This window comes from Heptranchias perlo, chromosome 11 (assembly GCF_035084215.1).
Source record: "Heptranchias perlo isolate sHepPer1 chromosome 11, sHepPer1.hap1, whole genome shotgun sequence".
NCBI lineage: Eukaryota > Metazoa > Chordata > Chondrichthyes > Hexanchiformes > Hexanchidae > Heptranchias > Heptranchias perlo.
In genome coordinates, this window is record NC_090335.1 from 43,225,429 (window position 1) to 43,248,868 (window position 23,440).

The 23,440-nt window shown below is 39.5% G+C and overlaps 1 protein-coding gene across 2 annotated transcripts in view; it reads left to right on the top strand.

Annotated features, from left to right (window-relative positions):
- Window positions 1–3,650: 3,650 nt before the first annotated feature.
- The window catches only part of usp9 (ubiquitin specific peptidase 9), a 269,941-nt gene continuing 250,151 nt past the window's right edge, over window positions 3,651–23,440 (top strand). Inside the window, exon 1 of one of the 2 annotated variants that reach the window (XM_067992885.1) lies at window positions 3,651–4,310. The gene's annotated coding sequence lies outside the window, so the exon portion shown is untranslated. Of the gene's footprint in view, window positions 4,311–5,978; window positions 6,002–23,440 lie in introns of those variants that run through there. The other variant, XM_067992886.1, reaches the window with a different exon arrangement.

The window sequence follows — 23,440 nt, forward strand, 5'->3', positions numbered from 1 at the left end:
GGCCATTGTACAGTCCTTGTGAACACAAAGTTCTGTGTTCATAGTGAGGACATCTTTCATTGTGCAGTGGGAATCCATGAGGCCTTGTGGGCTATCAGCAGCAGCAGAACTATATACAACCACAATCTATAACCTCATGACTCGACACATCCCTTACTCCTTTATCACCACCAAGCTGGGAGACCAACCCTAGTTCAAAAGGGCATGCCAGGAGCAGCACCAGGCATACCTAAAATGAGACACCAAGCTAGTGAAATTACTGCACAGGGCTACCAATATGATAAACACAAGAAGCAGCAAGCTATAGAAAGAACTAAGTAGTCCCACAATCAATGAATCAGTGCAAGGCTCCATAGTGAGTGCATGAGAAAAGGCTGAAGTGTTTGTAAATGTTTTCAGCCTAAAGTGCCAAGTGAATGATCCCAGTCAGCCCTCTCCTAAGCTCCCCGCCATCATAGATGCCAGTGTCCAGCCAATTTGGTTCATTCCATGTGACATTAATAAGTGATTGATTCCACTGTATTACAGCAAAGGCTTTGGGCCTTGGCAACATCCTAGCTGAAGTACTGAAGATCTACACACTAGAACTAGCTACCTTCCTAGCCCAGCTGCTCCAGTGCAGTTAAAACATTGGCATCTACCTGACAATGTGGAAACACAGCCTAGGTATGTGCTATCCACAAAAAGCAGGACAGATCTAACCTGGCCAATTACCGCCTGATCAACTTCCTCCCAATCATCAAAAAAGTGATGGAAGGAATCATCAAGTGATACTTACTCTCCAATAACCTGCTGACTGAGGCTCAGTTTGGGTTTTGATGGATTCATTTGGCTCCAGACCTCATCACAGTTTTGATTCTGACATGAACACAGGAGCTGAATACCAGAGGTGAGAGTTGCTGCCCTCAACATTAGAAGTCAGTGGAAGGAGAGGGAACTAATATCTTTTGTTCGGCTTTACAGATGGAATTTGAATGGAACATGATTGGAAGGTGAATCTGATCATCAGCTAAACAAAGAATTCAAGAAACTAATTTAGTGTATTAACCCTTTGCTTTCTTGATATTGAATGGAGTACTGATATGGTAGCTGGAGTGTGGATGTGTATCTGCACCCAAACATTTAGATGAGGTAGCTTATGGCTAGTATAGTTTCCCTGTCATATGTGTGGCACTTGTCAAATGTAGTTCTGTATAATATAAAGAATAAAAGATATGTCTTCATTGACAACATATATGGGAAAACCACCCGTTCAGTGTCAGGGTATGTCAAGTCCTTTGACATCTCTGTAGAAATACTTTAAAGTATTGATGTCAGCGCCACAGAATGACAAAGCCATACCCATTATGTATTTTTGTGACTTTTTTTGTAATTCACTTTTTTTTCCCATTGCAATTTTAAACATTGCAAGTTTACAGCAATGAAGGATGTTTGATCCATCGTGTCTGTGCCGGCTCTTTGCTAGATACAAAATACAATACCATACCACTGTCCTACTATCTCCCCATAGCCTTGCAGATTCCTCTACTTCAATTATTTATCCAATTTTCCTCTTCTCTCTTTCTTACTGATAATTTTAAATTGATACTCCCTCGTTACCAACTCATCAAACAAAGAAAATAATCTTTCTCTATTTACCCTATCAAAACTCTTCATAATTTTAAAACCTCCATTAAATCTTCCTTTAGCCTTCTCTGCTCCAGTGGAAGAAAAGTAAGACTTCCATTTATATTGCACCTTTCACAATATCCCAAAGCACTTCAAAACCAATCAAGTACTTTTGAAGTATAGTCACTGCTCTAATGTAGGAAATGTGGCGGCCAATTTGTGCATAGCATGGTCCCACAAACAGCAATGTGATAATGACCAGATAATCCGTTTCAGTGATGTCGGTTGAGGGAGAAATATTGGCCAGGACACAGGGGAAAACTACCCTGCTCTTCTTTGAAATAGTGCCATGACATTCTTTACATCCATCTAAGAGAGCAGATGGGGCCTTGGTTTGATGTCTCATCTGAAAGACGGCCCCTCCAACAGTGCAGCACTCTCAGTGTCAACTGAGATTATGTGCTCTAGTTTCTGGAGTGGGACTTGAACAAATAACCTTCTGTCTCTGAGACAAGAGTGCCACTGAGCCACAGCTGATACTTCAATGGCTTCAGTATCTCAAGTCTCTCCTCATAACTATAGTTTCCATTCCTGGCCTCATCCTGCTGAATCTACACTGTATGCAGACTATGGCTGTAATGTTCTTCCTACAATGAGGTGCCCAAAACTGCACAGAATACTCTAACAGTGACCTAACCAATGCTGTTATGGTTTTAAACAAAATCTAGAATAAACAGATAATATTGAATAAAAATAGATCGCATCAATATTTGGCTTCACAAATAAGATGCTTCTTAAAACCTACCTCTTTGACCAAGCACCTGTCCTAATATTTCCTTCTTTGGCAAAGTGTCAATTTTTGTCTAATTACACTCCTGTGAACTGCCTTGTGATGTTTTACTCTGTTAAAGATGCTATGTAAATGCAAGTTGTTGTTGTTGAACATTAGAATTTGTGGTTATTTTCATTCTGTTATCAACAAATGCAGGAAAAGATTTCACATTTCTTGTCAATTGCTGTTTCTCTTGGAAAAAGCAACCTCTTTCTGTGGGTCTCACTGCAACAAAAAATATCTATAATTCAGTAGGTTTGTAATTCATTCTTAAAAAAACTGTTTCCCAATAGTCTGACCTTGGCAACGCTTCGGTCAAATTTCTGACACAATACTTTGTACAACTACTTCACTGAAAGCATGATGCCACATGGTATTGATTTGCTAATACCATTGACTTGATAATTTTACTTTATTATTACTATGTTAATGTCTAAATTTCAGTCTGAATAAACACCCTTTCCCCAAAATATTTATGGTGTATCCCCCCCACTTATTGATCCTCTTGGCCCTTGGGACCTTTGTGTTTCTCTGGGCTATATCACCTGTGTGCATTTACTTACTGAGCAATCAGAGGAAGCATTGTCCAACCCCAGCACCATTAATTAATTAATTCATTGATCTGTTCAAAATTGAGCCCTATATCATGCTGTAAAAGGGAAAGTCTAGGCAGAGTACATTTTGTTCAAAGTATTAAAATCAATTATCAAATATTTAGCTCCCCTATTAGGCAGATCTGGGTTGGCTCTTACACCAATCCGAAACCCTGACCCCCATTGTGGGATTCTGGGGTACTCCACCTTCATGTAAGCACAGAGGAGAAAAACATAAGATTGAATATGGTGGATATCCATGAGGGTAAAGTTTTAAAAACAAATTGCATTTATACATTGCAGTCAGGTCGAAATTTTTCAAAGCATAGTGAGTTACTTTTTGAAATGCAGTAACCGTTGTTATGCAGGCAAACGTGGCAACCAATCTGCCTCAACAATGTCCGAGAAACAAATCCAGCAGATAGATTTTTGTCAATACAAAAATGCTGGAGTACTGTACCTCAACTTTCCTTACCCTTTAATGTTCCTTAAAGGGCGGGGGTGGAGAGGAGGTTGAAGAGCAATTTTGTTGTTTTGTCGATAGAGGGCGCTTGTAAACGTGTGCCCTCTTCCACTGCCCTAGTGACATCATCATCCGGGGGCTGCGGGTGATGTCCGGCCGGGGACTGAATTGTTGAAGACTTCAAGCGGCGGCGTGAGTGGAGGGGGTCGGAAAAACAAATATTAATGGAATAAGAGGAAAAATGGCAGCAACAGTCCCCTTTCCCTTATATTAAAAAGATCCAAAGACGAACAGCCAGGAGGTTACGTAGAACCAGGGCTTTTTTATTTTATACTAATAACAGGCTGACTTTTTTTTTGCGGGCTGGGGTAATTTTTTTATTTTTGAAAAAGATCCGGAGACGGCCTTAAACAAACGGGAAAAAAAAATACCCGAATAATCCGACTCTCGGACCGTTAATTTTTCCCCCTTTTTTTTAACCCGCTCTTCACTATTTTCTTCCTCTTGTGCGTCTCGGTGTCGTCGCAGGCCATTGCGTCTGCTCTGTGCAGTTTTTTTTAATAACGCGCACCGCCGCCATATTGTTGTGTGGCTCCGTCCTGGTGAGAGCGGGGTTGGTGGTTGGTGTTGATTCAGTTAAAGGGTAACAGGAAGGAATAAAACAGAGGGGGAAAAAAGGGAAAAGAAACGAAGAAGAAACAGAAAGAAGGAAAAAATAAAGTCGTATCCCCTCCCCCTTTCCCCTCCCCCTGTTCAATCTCACCCTCCCTACGCAACCAGGCTTACAGTCCTGGAAAAGGAGACCTAATTCCTGGTAAGGCACGGGGCTCTCGAGTCATTATAATTTGTTTTATTCAATTCTGGGGGGAGTTTAGTTGTTCAGAGATGTGAGTTGTCCTCTCCGGTTAAGGTGAGGAGACTAATGGGGGGTTTAAAAGCCTGGAAAGCAGTGTGAATAACGAAGGAGCTGTTTACATGTCTGAGGGGTTTTGACGGCGACGGTAAAGCCGGCTGCTGCCTGCGTGAGGAGGAAAATGGCTGACAGGCTCCCCTTATCTCTCTGTATGTGTGAGGGGAAAGCGCCCGTTTTTGTGCAGAAAGCCTGCATTAGGTTGATGTGTCATTGGGCTCAATGCAAGGTGGCGAGTCTTTCCCCTCCCCACCTTTAAAAATTAATCTTAATTTTTTTGAATGAGCTGGAAATGGAATATTTCCCCTTTCCTCTCCTGGACTGTTAAACGCCATTTCTGAGGTGGAGTGATTTTTTTGGTGGAAAATGTAGGCCTCGACTACGCCTGAAACATTAGGCCTAGTTTACGATTATGTTTTAAAATATGTCATTTTACAATGAATGGTGTTAATGATTAGAATATGTACTTTTTGGAAATGGCAAGTTCTAAATATCTAATTTAAAAGAATGCGCGTTTACAATTGTGGTCCATGTCGTTAGACATAAATGTAAAGTCATTCACTTGCATAAAACCTTCACGTGTGCTTGAAATTTCAATATATTGACGGATGTACATTTGTATGTTGAGCTGCTACATATGGTTCAAATTTCAAGAAAAATGGGTGGGTTACAAACCCACGACTGTAATGAAGTAACTTCCCCCCCCCCCCCCTTTTTAAACATAGTTACCATTCGATCGACGACTGTGCTGTATATTAAATGGTTTAGGTGGTATCATCAAATATTGCATTTGAGCGGGCTGATGTTTAAATCATTATACCTATCTGTTAAAGGTCTTCCCTATTTTCTTATTGCAGCAGTTAAATTGCTGCCACTAACAAGGAATGATCATCTGTCTTTGTGTTGTCAATGTGCCATAACCTTAGATTAGACACACAGTAGGCCTTTTTAAAATTTTTGCCATTTATGAAAGTGGTTGATGCAACTGTATGATGTAGCTCGCATACTGGAACCTTCATTATTATATCTGTGGTGTTTATTTGTAAGGAATATACAAACCAGAATTTCCCACTAACAAATTAAAAGAACACCATCAGCCACAGCGTCTTTGAAAGAAGATGGCTACCTGCATTTTTAGAAGTTAAGATTGCTAACACTACCCAATCCTATGCCCACATGAATGAAGTTGATTTCAGCAGAAGTCTGAACATCTGTTCAAAACTCCTTTTTAAAAAAAAAATAGGCTAGCAGCCTACACTGCAACACATGAAATTGCTGGTGCTCCCCAAGTCTCTGGTCACCAAATCTAAAGCATCCGTTCAGACTTTGTACCTTCATACCTTTTTAAAAAAAGCAGTTCTGAAGACAGGTGATATTCAAAAGCATAAGATTGTCATATATAGTTGTAACACCTGTCTTGGGTTGCCAAAGAAAGTTCGATTCCCAGAGTGTATTTGTCTCATTTAGAAAATTACTGATGGTGTGTGTATATATTGTTTTAAAATATCTTTGAATTCCCAAAAATGCAGGAGCTTTCTGGCCCAGCAGCCTCCCTAACCAAGACTATGGGCAGTGAACTTCAAGACTGGAAGCAGGTTTCCATTATTAACTGATGAGTTGTAATATGTACACTTCTGTGAATTTTTCCTCATCAAGATAGAATGCTATACTTCCATGGGGTGTTCAGTTTGGCAGACTGAACACTGACAAATGTGTTCCATGTAATGGAAGGTGGCTTTGAGTGGCAGTCTTGGGATTAAAAACTACAGTAGTTAAGGTTTTCAGCTTGTTACTGGTTTACCCAAGCTACCAGTTCGAATAGAGTTGAATCTTGATAGGTGGATATTAGTTTATAAGGTGCCTAGATTGGTATTGCTGTACTTCCTCTATTTATCTTCCATTTTATCCCCATTCTCTTCTGAAGGTGCTGACTTACTGGATACTGTTCCACAGACACTAGTAGCCCTCTGGTATTTTGCCCAAATAACCTTTCTTGATGAGAGCCTTGGCAGCGAATGTTTGCAACTATTTGACTGTAGGTGGCATTGCAACGAAGACCAATCCTGACCCTACCTAATATTTAAACATGAACACTTTGCAGCATGAGTCACTGGATTATGCTCAGGAGCAGAAATCCTGCTTGGCTGATTTACCCCCCCCCCCCCCCCCCCCCCCATCTCTTGCCGAGAGTTACTGAGATCTATTGCAGCACCTTAACAGCTGCTCTGGCTGAGAATAGCTGTCTTGGCACAGACTGAGAATCTAACCCTAATGTTGGACCTGTTCGTCTTTATGATAGCGCAACACCAGGTGGTGTTTTTACCCACTAAGTCATTGGGAGAGTCTGCTTTTGGGACTTCTTATTCTGTAGATTTGTTTTAAAATTTTATTTGGCCCTTCCCTAACAATGGATTGTGCTGCAACTATGTAAAAATACTTGAAAATATAGTCTTGAAGTTATCTTCTGAACAAGGTGGAATATTGGGTGTGCTGAAAGAGTCAGGGAGCTTTTACACTTGGATCAGGAATATAGATTTATCCCTGGATTAAGAATTTTATGCAGTGCTACACTGGAATTCTGTTGTAGCATCAGCAATATATTTATCTGGCATCATGTAACACTTTTTTAAATTTAGAAACTCTAACCATGTAGCTGTTAAAAGTGGGGCAAGATGAATTTAAAGTGGGTCAAAACCAAGAAAGTTGTTGCTTACTATCTACTTTATTGTAATTAATGAAAACCTATTGGGGAAATTTGGTGTGGTGAGTTAGATCACATTTTACACGTGAGCTGAGATCCATCCATCTGATAAATTTTCGCTCTGTTGGATTTATGGCTCGTGTGAAATGAGCTTGGGTAGTCTCAACCCAGTTTCTGTTAGGCATGGTTTCATTGTGTGGCATGCATTAAATTGGCAGACACATTCAGAAGTTGCAGTTTGGTTTATATGGGAAGTAAAAGAGCGTCACAGTATTGCAGTAAGGTGGTACTCATTTGATGAGGTTAGAACATTAGGGCAGGGTAACAATAAGCTTTATTTTGCCTCAGGCCTGTGTTTTAAAAAATCTGATCTGTGATACACATGATCAATGGGTGTTTGATAGTGAAACTTGGCACCACAAGTGGGGAAACATTGCTTACATAGCGCTGATATCACCTACATTTAGCACAATTTTTTTAAAAAAACTACTGCACTACATTCGATATGATTTAAAGTTTTGACTTTATATGTTCTCGTGTATATTACTGTATGGGTAAGTGGTGTTGATTTAAGAAGTAAATGTTACTGTTTTGGAGAAATTTAAAATTTCTTAAAATACTGGTAAGATTAATTAAGAAATGAGATAGCACTTCGTTTTTAAAAAAAAAAGTGTCAAATAATTTGTTTTTCATCTTCAGAACCAAGTTTAAGACCACAATGCCACTAGACAGTACATCTGGTATCCGAATGTCCCTGGTCCACTGCAAAATTTCTTGCTTGTGTAAGGGTCAGCGCATGGAGCAAATTTTAATAGTGCATCTTTTGTGGCCCATTGGTCCCTCCCACAATTGTTGGTAAACTTGTCTTAGTTTAGAGCATTGTTTGCAGCCTCATATATGTTGTACATATATGTTTATTTCTCAGTGTTATCTTTATAGTATTTCTGAGATTTAATTCAGAAAGGTCTGAAACTTTGAAATGGAGATTTCATGCAGGGCTGAGAAATGAATTTATGATGGCATTTTTGGTATTGGAAAAATATATAGTGCAGTGGTTTCAAACTTTGTGTGTGGGGCACCCTTCAAATACTGGTGAACTCCTGAATAGACCCCTATCTTATCAATTAGCGAAAGGAAAGATTGTTCTCATTGCACAAATATTTAATATACAGCAACAGAAATGAAATGTTCAGAAATTAAATGCAAAAACTATAGAATAAAGTCGTCTCAGGAGTATACTTGCAGCGTATGGTGTGCTTGGCTGCAGACAGACAGTAGTGGACCCCAGTTTGAAAATCTGTTTAGTGAGAGGAATATATTTTTATATCTGTGAAACCTAATTTGTTGAAATTGGTCTGAGAATGAAAAATCCAGAGGTTAGAAACAATATCTGAACCTTATAATAGTAGTAGTAGCAGCAGCAGCATAATTTTGGGAAAAAAAAGTTAAAAAGCTGTATTAATTGGTATGAAGAGTTTAGAATCTTAAGGGCTATTGTGTTGAGAACCTGTTTGGAATTAGTGTACCGTATGGTTTTAACTTTTTTCGGTATTGGAATGACTTAAGGTACAAAATAAAATTAAGCCTCCATCCTCCTGTAACTGGACTTAACTGCATAATCTTCATACACAGTGTGTCTTGGCATTTATGATGTCACTAGAGTGGAACTTTGTGATGTCAGAGCTGATGGAGTTCTTTGCAAAATGTCTGTTCCTAGACTGCCTCTAATCAGCAGTTTTAAAGTATAAAACATAGAAGCAAGAGGCAAAAGTGGGTACAAATAACTGCTTTTGTAACTTTTAGGATTATGTGACATTTAGTAGAGTGCGTTGAATTATTCAGGGTAATTGGCTGAATTTGTTGGTTGGAGACATTGGGTTCCTTCCTGTTCATTTGTGATGTCATGGCATGGATGACCATTTTCAATTAGTTTTTATGTTAGTTTGAGTAGAAATGACATGTTAGTGAAAGATTTCTGCGTTCTCTTATATAATCTATTTAAGACATTTGTTGCTAAAGGATCTCCTCGGAATCTGAGGTTTTGCACCTGTAAGACTTCTGACTCCAGCAGAAAGTACATCAATCTTTTTACAGCTACCTATTAATTCTGTGATAGGACAAAATGCCACAATCTTTTTTTGATTCTATCTTTCTCAAGATGAAAAAGAATGTAAAGCTTCAGTAATGATTCTGGTCATAATAGATAATGTATACACACAAAAGCAAAATACTGCGGATGCTGGAAATCAGAAATAAAAACAGAAAATGCTGGAAAAGCTGTATATATAATTATTGATTGCTATTACTTTCTATTATTGTATTTTCTCTAACTCATTGAGAGCACCAAATCTACATGGGTTGCTATCCATTTCAGTACTGATCCTTTGCAATCTGTGTTCATCTCGTTAATCCAGAAAGTATAGATTAGTATGCTATGTCTAGAATAAGGTCTTGTATTTTGGAGAGAGAACCTGGCCAAGCCCAAAAAAATTAGTGGGTTAAGATGTTGCAGTTGAAAGTTTGTGCAATTGTGCTTGTATGATGAGGAAACAACGTGACCACTAACTTAGTTTTTGATGGTTTTGGTCCAGAGTTAAATTTAAAAAAGACTGTAGCCTCGATGGCATATAGAAATTCAAAGAAATTGGGATTAGTGGCCCACGAGACTGTTTTATCTGAAACTGAAATGCCACAAGCTTCCTTTTGTCATAATTGCAATGCTATTAGGCAGTTTTTTTTATTACTAAAACGAAACACAAATATAAGGGATCTTTGTCATATTTCTAGCCCTTTTGTTTTCCCTAGGAATTAAGACTGATATGTGCCCTCCCAATTTAATCAGGCAAGTGGGATGGGAGTGACCTTTTATGTTAGACTGATAAAGAAGGAATGTTTGTTCTCTATCTATCTAGTCAGCTGGATTAGAAATGACGAGCATGTTATTTTATAACATTGATCCTCTGGTTTAAAAAGGGGATAATTTTATGGGTGGATATTTTAAACCTGAAAAATCTTTAGGTGGTGATCTGACTGTTGCTGATCTGGGATCATCAACATCACAATATCCTCACATTTACTTCTAAATGTCATCAATCATGTTATAAACTATTCAGAAACTTTAGAGAAGGGACTTACTGAAAAATAGACTCACTTGTGACATTGACATGGCACAACCCCACCTTGTTAGTTTATGCAGTCACATTTAAAGGGGAGAGTGTTTTTCTGTAAAATCTTTGTTCATACAATCATTACATATGTTTTTAAAACATGTTTTTAATTGTGCTAAAACAGAAAGTGAAGCTAGGAAGTTTACTGAAAAATACTTCACCCCCTGCCTCCATGTTATAGGTCCACAACCCACATTCTTGCGGTCATGGGTGGAACACAACATAACCTACATAATTTATTCCTGTGTTTTTTTTACCTGCACTGATGATCAACTGTTTTTTAATTATTTAGTGTATTGTAACAGGTGCACTGAAATACTTGTGGATCTATTTTTGTAATTGAGCAATAACATGCACAGCTGGTGTCACTTAAGATTTCCCATAAATTAAGCCTTTGAGCTAACATCAAATTTTGTGCTATGATCAAGTCATATCATTTTTATAGTTGCTTTAACATTTACAGGACAGGATATTCAACTGCATTACCACAAATTCTGAGTGAAGTTAAGATTATTATAGGAAAGAACACAGTGACTTTGTTGATCTTTCATTACAAGTTTAGATGTTAACCTGATTTTCTATTAAACATTCAACCAAGGGTTATTTAATTCTTTAGTTAATCAATATTGTGGGGGCTCTTTGTGATTCTGTTTACATGTATCATAATGAGGTTTATTTGGATTTTCAGCAGGCTTTTGATAAAGTCCCACATAAGAGGTTAGTGTGCAAAATTAAAGCACATGGGATTGGGGTAATATACTGGCATGGATTGAAATTGGTTAACAGACAGGAAACAGAGGGTAGGAATAAATGGGTCTTTTTCGGAGTGGCAGGCAGTGACATGGGGTACCCCGAGGGTCAGTGCTTGGGCCCCAGCTATTCACACTATATATCAATGATTTGGATGAGGGAACCAAATGTAATATTTGCAAGTTTGCTGATGACACAAAACTAGGTGGGCTCGTGAGTTGTGAGAAGGGTGAAAGAGGCTTCAAGGTGGTTTAGACTAGTTGAGTGAGTGGGCAAATACATGGCAGATGCAGTATAACATGGATAAATGTGAAGTTATGCACTTTGGAAGGAAAAACAGAAAGGCAGAGTATTATTTAAATGGTGATAGATTAGGAAATGTTGATGTACAAAGGGACCTGGGTGTCCTTGTACACCAGTCACTGAAAGCAAACATGCAGGTGCAGCAAGCAATTAGGAAGGCAAATAGTATGTTGGCCTTCGTTGTAAGAGGATTTGAGTACAGGAGCAAGGATGTCTTTCTGCAGTTATACAGGGCCTTGGTGAGACCTCACCTGGAGTATTGTGTGCTGTTTTGGTCTCCTTACCTAAGAAAGGATATACTTGCCATAGAGTGAGTGCAGCGAAGGTTCACCAGACTGATTCCTGGGATAGTAGGACTGTCGTATGAGGAGAGATTGGGTTGACTCGGCCTGTATTCACTCGAGTTTAGAAGAATGAGAGGGGATCTCATTGAAACATATAACATTCTGACAGGGCTAGATAGACTGGATGCAGGGAGGATGTTTCCCCTGGCTTGGGGGGGGGGTCCAGAACGAGGGGGTCACAGTCTCCGGATACGGGATAGGACATTTAGGACTGATGAGGAGAAATTTTTTCACTGAGGGTGGTGAACCTGAGGAATTCTGTACCACAGAAGGCTGTGGAGGCCAAGTCACTGACTGTATATTTAAGAAGGAGCTACATAGATTTCTAGACACAAAAGGCATCAAAGTAAGGTGAGAGAGCGGGAATATGGTATTGAGATCGAGGATCAGCCATGATCATATTGAATGGCGGAGCAGGCTCGAAGGGCTGAATGGCCTACACCTTTTTTCTATGTTTCTAATGTTTCTTTGCCCTTTGCTTGGCCCATTTTAGGCTTATGCTGAAATATATAACTAATGCGGTGTGTTTGTGTGTGTGTACACTCATCAAGATGAAGATATTTAGTGCTGGAGAATGAATGAATGCTTTGGCACTTTTGACACTAGTATTGAGAGATATATATATATATAAAAAATATCTCCGGTATAAAGCTTTCTCTACTTTTAATAATCCATCACTAGCAATGGACCTTACAGGAACTGAGATGAGATGACTGAAAAATTTCACGTAGAACCCTTACAGTTGGCAAAAACAAAACTTTCATCCTGAAAATATGGGTTGGATTAATACTCAGATCTTTGAATTGAAACAGTAACTTGCATTTATAAATGCCTTTAAAGTTGGAAAAACATCCAAGGTGCTTCGGAAGCTTAAGGAAAAAATGGTGCCAAGCCAAGGAAAAATAGATTAGGAGGGTTGGGGGGGTCTATGAAATATCTATGTTTTGAGTTACTAAGTCCCATTATATCTTTAATTGTTTCCAGCCATTGAGATTTAAAGGACCAATACACTTCATTTAACTTTTTTATTTTTAAGTTAGGGTACATTGTACTTTACGATAGCATGATTTTTGTTGCATTTTAGAAGTTGTTTCTCCTCCTGATCATCTGGTGTGATTGATTCATTCTTGTTTTGTCTAATTGTGATGTGGAGATGCCGGTGATGGACTGGGGTTGACAATTGTAAACAATTTTACAACACCAAGTTATAGTCCAGCAATTTTATTTTAAATTCACAAGCTTTCGGAGATTTTCTCCTTCCTCAGGTAAATGTTTCAACATTTACCTGAGGAAGGAGAAAATCTCCGAAAGCTTGTGAATTTAAAATAAAATTGCTGGACTATAACTTGGTGTTGTAAAATTGTTTACAATTGTCTAATTGTATTCTGGATTGTGTGAAACTGGGTTAGGCAATAAGGTTGGGGCTGGAGCACATAGACTGCTTTTTAAAAATTCATTCTCGGGATATGGGTGTCACTGGTAAGGCAAACATTTATTGCCCATCCCTAGTTGCCCGTGAGAAGGTGACCAAGCTTTTGGTCACCTGTCCTATTTCACTTTGTGGCTTGGCTCAAATTTTGTCTGCTGCTCCTGTGAAGTGCCTTTGGATGTTTTGAAGGCGCTATATAAATGCAAGTTCTTAAAAAGTGAATTATCAGATAACTTAAGTTACTTTGAAGTGAGTGGGGCAGATTGCAGCTAAACTTTAGTCCAGATTTGTTCTAATCTAATTAAATTTCTTTTGATTGGCTGACTTTTAACACATGATCTGCTGGCCATTCGAGCTGTCTTCCAGCTCTGACTCACCATTAGCGCCAAGACCAAAGAACAATTTTCTATCTGCCTAAAGGCTTTGTTTCCTCATTGTAAATTATTATATTTCACAATCCTTTTCCATTGAGAAAATAAACAATTCACAATGAAATATGTGGTCCAATATGGTAGCCACTAGCCACATGTGGCTAATTGGGAATCCAGGTGTGGCAAATTGCATTTCTGGTTAGTAAACAACAAATTAGTAATCGACAGCGCCATTGGCCATGTGGTCTGAACACTCAAATTCACATGGTGTATGCATATCTATTTTAACCTTTTTGTGTGTTTGTTGGTAAAATGGTAAGACAAAACGGTGTGTTTTTGATTGGTGTGAGTGCTTTACTTTTTTGGTTACTGAATGGTGGTAGATGTTAAGTAAATGTTCATATGTAAAGTAAATTTACATGTATTGTGTATGTAAGGTGTTCGCTACTAAAATTAGTGCTTGTGGCTAAAACAATGTCGCTGTAGCTATACTAGTGGCTAGTCAGCTATTTCTATTGGGCAGCACTGTCCTAACAGAGCAACTGTAGCCTGGAACTGTTCTAATAAATATCTTAACTTCTTGTGATCTCAGCCCCCAATGCATTTTATCTCTTACTGGGTTCTATAGCGTGCAGCATTGCTCAAACCGTTGCTCCCCCTTTGCCTCTCAAACCTTGTCAGTTTCCCCTCTGGTGCTCGTGCTTGAACTCAAGCCTAGCGTTACAGAATCGGAACCAGAGTCTAGCACTACAAAATCGTAAACATTCGAACTGGCTGTACTAGATGATAGCTCCAACTATTCTCCATTCAAACTCCAAGGAGAAAGTGGTGGCTTCAACTCTTGTCTCCTTAAAAGTGCTGGCCTACAATGGCTGATGCTCACAGGACAGTCCCGAAGCCTCTACTCATTCCATACTAGAGTAAGAGAAGACATTAATGCTGCAAGATACCATGCAAATTGTCACTTAAACACTGCAGGAGCAAAAAGCTAAAGAACATACACAGGCCAACAGCAGCCTGTCACAATCTACCAAAACACAGTTCTCCCTGTAAGGGACTTCTAAAAAGATTGAAATGCTACAAAAGTTGAACTTTTCCCTATGTCAAAGAACGTTAGACCAAACCTACACAGAAAAGCTTCTTGACTTCACTTACAAAATGAAAGAGGGTTATTTGATTTGGCACTCACTTGCCAAAATCAATTTCAACGGCGCACTTGTCTAGTAAGCGCAAGTCATGCTACCAGTGCCGTACCTAACATTCTAACATAGCATTCTTCACTCTGCCTCCTATTCCAAATGGTGAATCTTGCATGTTTTTGAAAATTTGTACTATTTTCCAAACCTTGCTCTCGCCTTATTCTATTTTTGCATCATACAGTATATAGTACGATAATGTGCACTTACCTGTTTCTCGGGACACTGTCCCATTTGAGTGTCACATTTCTGATTTACTTGCATTTCAGCATCACATTTTTTGCTTGCTCTTTATCATTCTTCTTGATATGCTCACATTTATTACCTAACAAATCCACTTCGCTACAAAATCTACAAATAATTCAAAGCAGAACTTGAACCAATTAAGTAGTGTAACAGTAAATCAAATGTTTGCCATTTTTTTCCCCTTCAGTCTTCTGACCAGGTTGTTTCTAATGTAAAGAGACACAAAATTATATCTCTCAATAGCACAATGAAACTTTTAAACTTGTCTTTTGTGTCAGAGTACCTTTTATTAAGATTTTTACTTAGAGGCCTCAAATTCTTTCAAAAGCCTGGAGTTGAAGTTGATACTTTCCAAAGAACAAAAGGGTCAGCTGAAGGGAGATAGCATAATCTTGAGTTCCTGCAATGTGCAGAATTTCCCAGCAGGCACCAGTAGAATTCTCTGCCAGTGAAAAGGTACAATTCATGGTATGAAACGATTTGAGAGTTTCAAATTTTCTAAATAATTTGAAAACTAGCTCCATAATGAATTTTTTCAGGTTATGTTTCACGTGTTATAAGCTGCTTAATTTTTGGTTCAGAGAGCCTAAGTCAGCTAGGTGCCAGAGAGAGACAAAGGGGCTTTACCACCACCAATTTTGTTTTTGAATTCTATGTTAATAGATTATGGTTAATGGAATATTTTATTTTTCTTCATTTCTTTCCTCGTGTAAATTGATTTTGAGCTTTTTTTCCCTAAACATACAACTTATTTGAATTGAATTCTGCAAGCTTTTCAGGTAAATATTACTATGGATAGCATTGCTTAGTTTATATTTCTAGATGAAAAACATACTGATTAATGCAACTCAGGGGGGAAAGGAAGGAAAGAGAATTTTGGAACCTTGTTTGGACAGAATATTTCAGATGAAAACTGTTGACCCACAGCGGTACTGTCAAATTCTAGAATCCCTACCCCGTGATCCCCCTTCCCTACCAAGTCCTGCTAGATGCCAGGTATCAACCTGCAACCTACCATCTTGCTGTATTTATGGACTTTAAAAGGGGTGAGATAAAATTGGGTCCATATGTGAAGAAACATAAGGCTGTAGTTTTCATGGAAAAGTGGAACTAAGTAGAATTTAATCCCCAATATACTAATATTCCAAGAATACCTTCTAATAAAAATGCAGTTCGACTTGTCCAATCATGAAATTAGTGGCCGTGATAATATATAAAGTGTTAGATGGCAAAACATCCTTATTGCTAAACAACTGAGTGTGTCCAATCTTTTGTCTTTGTGGGCCGTAGAGCTTCAAGGCCACTTATAAAGTTTATTTTCCATGTCCCCATTAATTAACATACAATTCAAGTTACTGATATTAACTGACTTTGGAATTCTGATTGAGCCTTTATCCATTTTTAAGGCAATAGCTCTTTCCAAACATTGAAGCACCAGCATCTTTTAAAAGCTTGGACTTGACTTTTTTGCCCAGAGTTTTGACTAGTATTTGAAAGCAACTAGTGCAGTCTGAGCATGTACGCTATGTGTAATTTCCAGTGATGCATCAGTGGTATTTAGTCCGTCCCATTGCTCGAATGTTTGACTTCAGTTTTCAGCACTATTTGCTTGGTTGTCTTTCAAAATTGTTGTAGAAAAACTGGAAGACAAATTTCAGTGATTCTCAAAATGAATTTGTGTGGACACCTGAGAAAAAACAGATCTGCTTCAAAATGGCAGACTGCACTAATTACAAACCTGTTGCTACTTTGTTTGAATTATGAACATAATTTTCTTAGTTGAAAAAGTCAAATTGTCTATCAGTAACAATATTTCAGCTTGTGTATTTTTGAAAATGATTTAAATACAAGCTGGATGCATTTGTGTAGTTTTCAACTAAACTTTTAAATAAAAGCTGTTCACTTTTTGCTTCAGAGAGACACTGAGTTTTTGCTCATCCTAATTGGAGTTATTTAAAAAAAAACAAATTAGTTGTATTTTGAATGCTCCTCAGGCTAACAGGCTCTGATTATTATCTGTGTTTTGCAAGTGAGAAAATATAAAAATTCTAATTAGTGACAGTGAAGACAGACACAGAGACTTGTATCCAGGAACCAGTCATAAAATGCTGCATTCAGAGTTTAGAGATCTTTTTGAAACTTACAAACTGGTGCTGCCAGATCCGGGATGACCACCCTGATGATCCATGTTGTCAGGCCTGTGCTCTTCACTGTTGACAGATCCCAGGAATCCAGCACTGATTCATATCCCACCCTCCATTTCAGCCAAATTCTAGGCACCTCCCCCATCGCAATGGTGGCAGATTCCAGTTCCCCCACCCCCACTGAAGTGCAGCTAAGCCCCACCCTCCTCCCCAATGCTGCTAAATACCAGGTACATAGCTCCAATTGGTATACTTTCATTCAATTTTGCTCTCAGCCTTCAGCTTTAAAAATGGTAATGGAGAAAATTGAATACATGACTGAGTGAGACATTTACAGTTTTCACAGAATAATGGACAAAGTTGTGGAATTCGAACCTGAAGGTACTGGTAAACATCCAAGAATACCACTTAATTGAAAATGGAATTTGACATTCAGTCACTAACTCAGTGGCCTTTACATTATAACTGACATGGCATACACCCCTATTGTTATAAAACAACATATCCTTCGACTCACTGGGACATTTACTGGTATAATATAAAAGCACCTATTTTCTGCCACTCACACTTGTCATATTTAAACTTCTGTGCTGCACTTTGCTTTTAAATTTTTTTAAAAAGCATAAACAAACATTGAAATCCTCCAGGAACACACCGTACTGGAGCCCGTATGTTTGCAGTCTCTCTCTCAATCTGTTTGAATTTATCTAGTGTTCACATAATCAGGCTTTAAAGCCTTAAAGGGATGCCCTATACTTGAAAATAAATTTTGTTTTATGTGCCATATTCCTATCTATATAACAACACATTCTGACTTATTGTAAACAGTACCATGGGAAATTTGCTAGTGTAATAAAAACAGTATGTCTACTGCACCTTTCCTGACTGTTACACTGCAAATATTTATCATAGTTTAAAATAAAAATAAAGCAAAGGCTGTCACTTGGAATTTAAGAAGCTTCCCAGTAATTGAAAAGATTTTTAACTCTGGAGTCAGAATGGATGTAATCACTCACTGACCTTACCAATCATACTTTGTGAGAAAAAGAGAAAGCCTTGGTTCTGATTAGCTTGAAGAGCAACTAAACTCTCAAATAGGTTCTGAGTTGAGGCAGAAGGGTGTGCCTCCTTATTCTGTGAGGATTTGTGAGTTTCTTTCCCTTTCCTGAAAAACGTTTAAACAAACAGGGATTGCATTCTCTGATTTAGTTTAGGCAGGTCTTATTTACAGTATTAATCTTCTGTTAAAAGGTGCTCATTTAGAGAACACCTGTGATTTGCAGTGTTTTGTTTTCCTTTCCAACTGGGAACAAAGATTGTTTGTTGCGTGTGTTTTTTTCCTCAATTGAAAGATTGAAAATTATGTTAAAATCTTTGTTAACCATTTTTGGGGGTTCAAGGAATGTCATTAAAACCAGGTGAGCCATGGACCTTTGAGCATTTTATGAGGTAACTTGGTAATTTTTGTTAATGAAAATTTGTTTAATAAAGACTGTATAAGTTACCAAAATCAAGAATTGCTTTAAAGCATATTACGAAGACAGGAACCGGCTATGGGGAAGGTGATGAGGGAGAGGGGGCACCTGATGTTACAAAAGGGGCTGCAGATAGCTTGGGGCTGGACTGTGGTGGATTGGTTGGGGCCTGATGGTCTGATAGGGGACAAGGGTAGTTTGGGTCCCATTCTCCTGAGCCTCCACTCCCACATAGACCCTGCCTAACCCTAAATACTGGCAGCTCCTAGCAACCCCCAATTCTGACAGGTTCTGCTCCTCCCCCCCCCCCCCCCCCTTTCAAGGTCCCATATCTCCTTCATAATGCAGCTGGACCCCAGGAACTTCTGCTCACCACTCCTAGATCTCGGACCACCTGTGTGCTCACAAGCCCCATGGAACATAGGAATTGCTGGATGAAAAAAGACAATCTGGTTTGCCTTCCACCATCCTGGTAGTCACATGGTTCAATTATATTGCTCATAGCAATCAATCTCTTTCAGTTAGTCTACAACAGACCCAGGCATGAGGCAAGGAAAACTCCAGTGGTGGAAAGCTTTGGGAACCATAAGTCCAAAGTTAGCTGTTCCTTCCAAGTATACTACACTTATATGTCTGAAATTACTCATATTTTGTATCCCAAAATATTATTTTCTGAAAAATCTATTTAATTTGAATGAATCAACACTAAATGCTTCTACTGTGTCCCCAGGGAGCCTGTTCCATAGATTGACTACTTGCTCACTGAAGTAATGTTTCCGCAGATTAGTTTTGAATTTAACCCCGTTCAAAAACAGTCTGTCTCCTCTGGTTCTACTGTTCTGGAGAAGGTGAAGCAGCTTATCATGGTCTACGTTATCTAGTCCCTTTTAGAATCCTAAACACAGCAATCATATCACCTCTCAATCTTCTCTTTTCCATTGAGAACATGCCCAAGATATATAATCGCTCCTCATAATTCAACCCCTCCATCTTCTCAATTATTCAGGTTGCTCTCTTCTGTATCCTTTCAATAGCTGCAATATCCATTTTGTACTGTGGCGACCAGAACTGTACGTAGTATTCCAAGTGCAGTCGCACCAATGATTTATAAAGTGGCAGGATTACCTCCCTATTTAGGCTCAATATTGACCCTTTAATACATTTCAGCAGTTGATTTGCTTTACTCACTGCCACAGCATTGTTACAATAGCTTCAATTTATAGTCAGTCAGGACTCCCAGATCTTTCATTTTCCATCTGCATTATTTTCTTTCCATTTAAGTAATAGTCCCTAGATTTTTTTTTGTCCTCCTCCGAATATAGAAAGTACAGAGAAGTAGTGAAAAAGGAAATAAGAGGGGCAAAGAGGGAGTATGAGAATAGACTGGTGGCTAACATTAAAATGGAATCCAAAAGTCTTGTAGGCGTATAACGAGGAGTAAGAGGAGGGGTGGGGCTGATTAGGGACCAAAAAGGAGATTTACGCATGGAAGCAGAGGGCATAGCTGAGGTACTAAATGAGTACTTTGCATCTGTCTTTACCAAGGAAGAAGATGCTGACAAAGTCACAGTAAAAGAGGAAGTAGTTTGAGATACTGGATGGGGTGAAAATTGAGAGGACTTACTGGAAAGGCTGGCTATGCTTAAAGAAGATAAGTCACCCGGTCTGGATGGGAGGCATCCTCGGTTGCTGAGGGAAGTACGGGTGGAAATTGCGGAGGTGCTGGCCATAATCACCCAATCATCCTTAGATACAGAGGTGGTGCCAGAGGACCGGAGAATTTCAAATGTTACACCCTTGTTCAAAAAAGGGTATGAGGATAAACCCGGCAACTACAGGCCAGTCAGTTTAACCTTGGTGGAGGGGAAACTTTTTTAGAAACAATAATCTGGGACAAATTTAATAGTCACTTGGACGAGTGTGGATTAATAAATGAAAGCCAGCACGGATTTTTAAAGTCAAATCGTGTTTAACTAACTTGATTGAGTTCTTTGATGAGGTAACAGAGTGTTGATGAGGCAATGTGGTGGTTGATGTGTAAATGGACTTTCAAAAGGCGTTTGATAAAGTGCCACATAATAGGCTTGTTCGCAAAATTGAAGCCCATAAAAGGGGCAGTGGCAGCATGGATACAAAATTGGCTAAGTGACTGGAAACAGTAGTGGTGAACGGTTGTTTTTTTGGACTGGAGGAAGATATGTAGTGGTGGTCCCCAGGGGTCTGTACTAGGACCGCTGTTTTATTTGGTATATATTAATGACTTGGACTTGGGTGTACAGGGCACAATTTCAAAATTTGCAGATGACACAAAACTTGGAAGGGTAGTGAACAGTGAGGAGGATAGTGATAGACTTAAAGGAGACATAGACAGGCTGGTGGAATAGGCGGACACGTGGCAAATGAAATTTAATGCAGAGAAGTGCAAAGTGATACATTTTGGCAGGAAGTACGAGGAGAGGCTATATAAACTAAATGGTACAATTCTAAAGGGGGTGCTGGAACAGAGACCTGGGGATATATGTGCACAAATCATTGAAGGTGGCAGGGCAGGTTGAGAAAGCGGTTAAAAAAGCATACGGGATCCTGAGCTTAATAAAGAGGTATAGAGTACAAAAGCAAGGAAATTATGTTGAACCTTTATAAAACACTGGTTCGGCCACAACGGGAGGATTATTGTGTCCAATTCTGGGCACCGCACTTCAGGAAGGATGTGAAGGCCTTAAAGAAGGTGCAGAGAAGATTTACTAGAATGGTTCCAGGGATGAGGGACTTCAGTTATGTGGATTGACTGGAGAAACTGGGGTTGTTCTCCTTAGAGCAGAGAAGGTTGAGAAGAGATTTGATAGAAGTGTATAAAATCATAACTGGTTTAGATGAAGTAAATAGAAATTATTCCCATTGGCGGAAGGGTTGAGAACCAGAGGAGACAGATTTGAGGTGATTGGCAAAAGAACCAAAGGCGACGTGAGGAAAAACTTTTTTATGCAGCGAGTAGTTATGATCTGGAACGTGCTGCCTGAAAAGGTGGTGGATGCAGATTCAATTGTGGCTTTCAAAAAGTAATTGGAGAAATATTTGAAGAGAAAAAAATTTGCAGGGCTACAGGGAAAGAGTGGGGGAATGGAACAAACTGGATTGCTCTTGCAAAGAGCAGGCACAGGCTCGATGGGCCAAATGGCCTCCATCTGTGCTGTAACGATTCTATGATTCTTTCTGAAGCAGTTTGCATTTCTCTACATTGAATTTTGTCTGCCCAGTTCCCAAGTACATTCAAATCCTCCTGTAGCTTATCCTGTTCAGCTTTGGAGTCGATCATCTTCATTAGTTTTGTATCATCTGCAAATTTAACTATTGTGCTTGTGACTCCTAGCACCAGATCATTTATGAAGATATTAAACAAAAGAGGTCCCAAAACAAACCACTGTACCACTACCCTCTGGGTTCTATCGGTTATCGGTCAACCAATTATGCATCCAGGTCATAATCCCAGTGCTGTGTGCTCCATGATCTCAGGACCATTCCAATGCTTGCAGATCCTGGGACCTCCCCTCCATGCACCCCCCCGCCCAGGTCAGCGATCCCATGATCTGTTTGTGTTCCCAGAAGCTCCCTCGACAGTGTTGCCAGAATCATGGATCCCTCTCCCAGACCCTGGCACTCCCTTCAAATTACTGCTACTCTCTTAGATGCTCAGCCCATTACTGCCATACTCCAGGCACTTTTCCCAGTACTCCTAGATCCCAGGAGGGCTCCTAGTACTTGAAATCAGTGGTCCCTGATGCTGCTCGGCATAACACCCCTGTTCCAATAAAAGCTCTGCCTCAATATCAGCAACACCACTGGAAACTTGCTCGTATCTATTTATATCTTGTGTCTGGTGGTGTCTTTTTCATAACAGTAGAGTGTGACATTTTGTTACCAAACAATCTTAAAAAGAAAGCCAGTCATTGACCTAGAACCTGAAACTTAGAAGCACTTATAACTAACTGCCCTCTGATAGCAACAGTTTACAAATAGCTACAATTGCATGAATTTGACTAGAACAAGAGAACAGGCCTGGTTAACAGCTAAACATCAGATACGCTTCAGATACCAGACTACCAGTTAGCAACACTGGAAGATCAACTAGTACAGCATAGTTCAAAACTGGGATTTGTACTGTACAATGTGATGGTGGTTGAGCCATGAACTTAAAAGGGCAAAAATGTAAATAGTACAGCTTTGTAAGTCACATGCATGTTCTACATAATTCACAGTTGTTACGAAGATTTTGATAAACATGATGATAGCCATCATTGTTGAAGGGATTTCTGTACGGTGTTGTGGGGGGCGGGGGTTGATCTCTGCCCATATGTTGGAAATGGGATGTTGATGCCCTCATTCAGCTCATTTATGGGGAGAAGGAACACTTGATTTCCATTGGAGGCTGTGGAATAGCTGCTAAGATAATTGCTCGGAGAGGGAGTTGTGCCATACTTTTTGCTCAGTGTGGTGAGGAATTGTGCTCGGTATGGTTGAAGGACTTGTCTGCTCAGTGAGGGCAGGGTTGAAGATATGGAGGATTTCTTCACATTATCTGTCCCCAGTCTTCTAGTTTCTTAATTTGGCTCATGGCGAAGGCTGAATGGTTACTGCTCTAGTTTGTGCAGTTCCATTCCTTTGGGGATTCGTCACTGTACTGTACCCTTAAGGATGACTTCTTGCAGCTATGCTGGGGGCTGCAATACAAAAAAAAACTCTGCTCATGGAGGGGGTGTGGTGGTGGGGGGGGGTGGGGAGTTGGTGGTGCTGGGGTTCTTGCAAGGCTGTATGTGTGCTCTGTGTGCCGGGAAAGGTGTGAAGGAGCAGGGCTATGCTTTCTTTGTTGGTTGCCCAATGTGGGGGCTTGGTGTGCTGGCCTTGATAGCT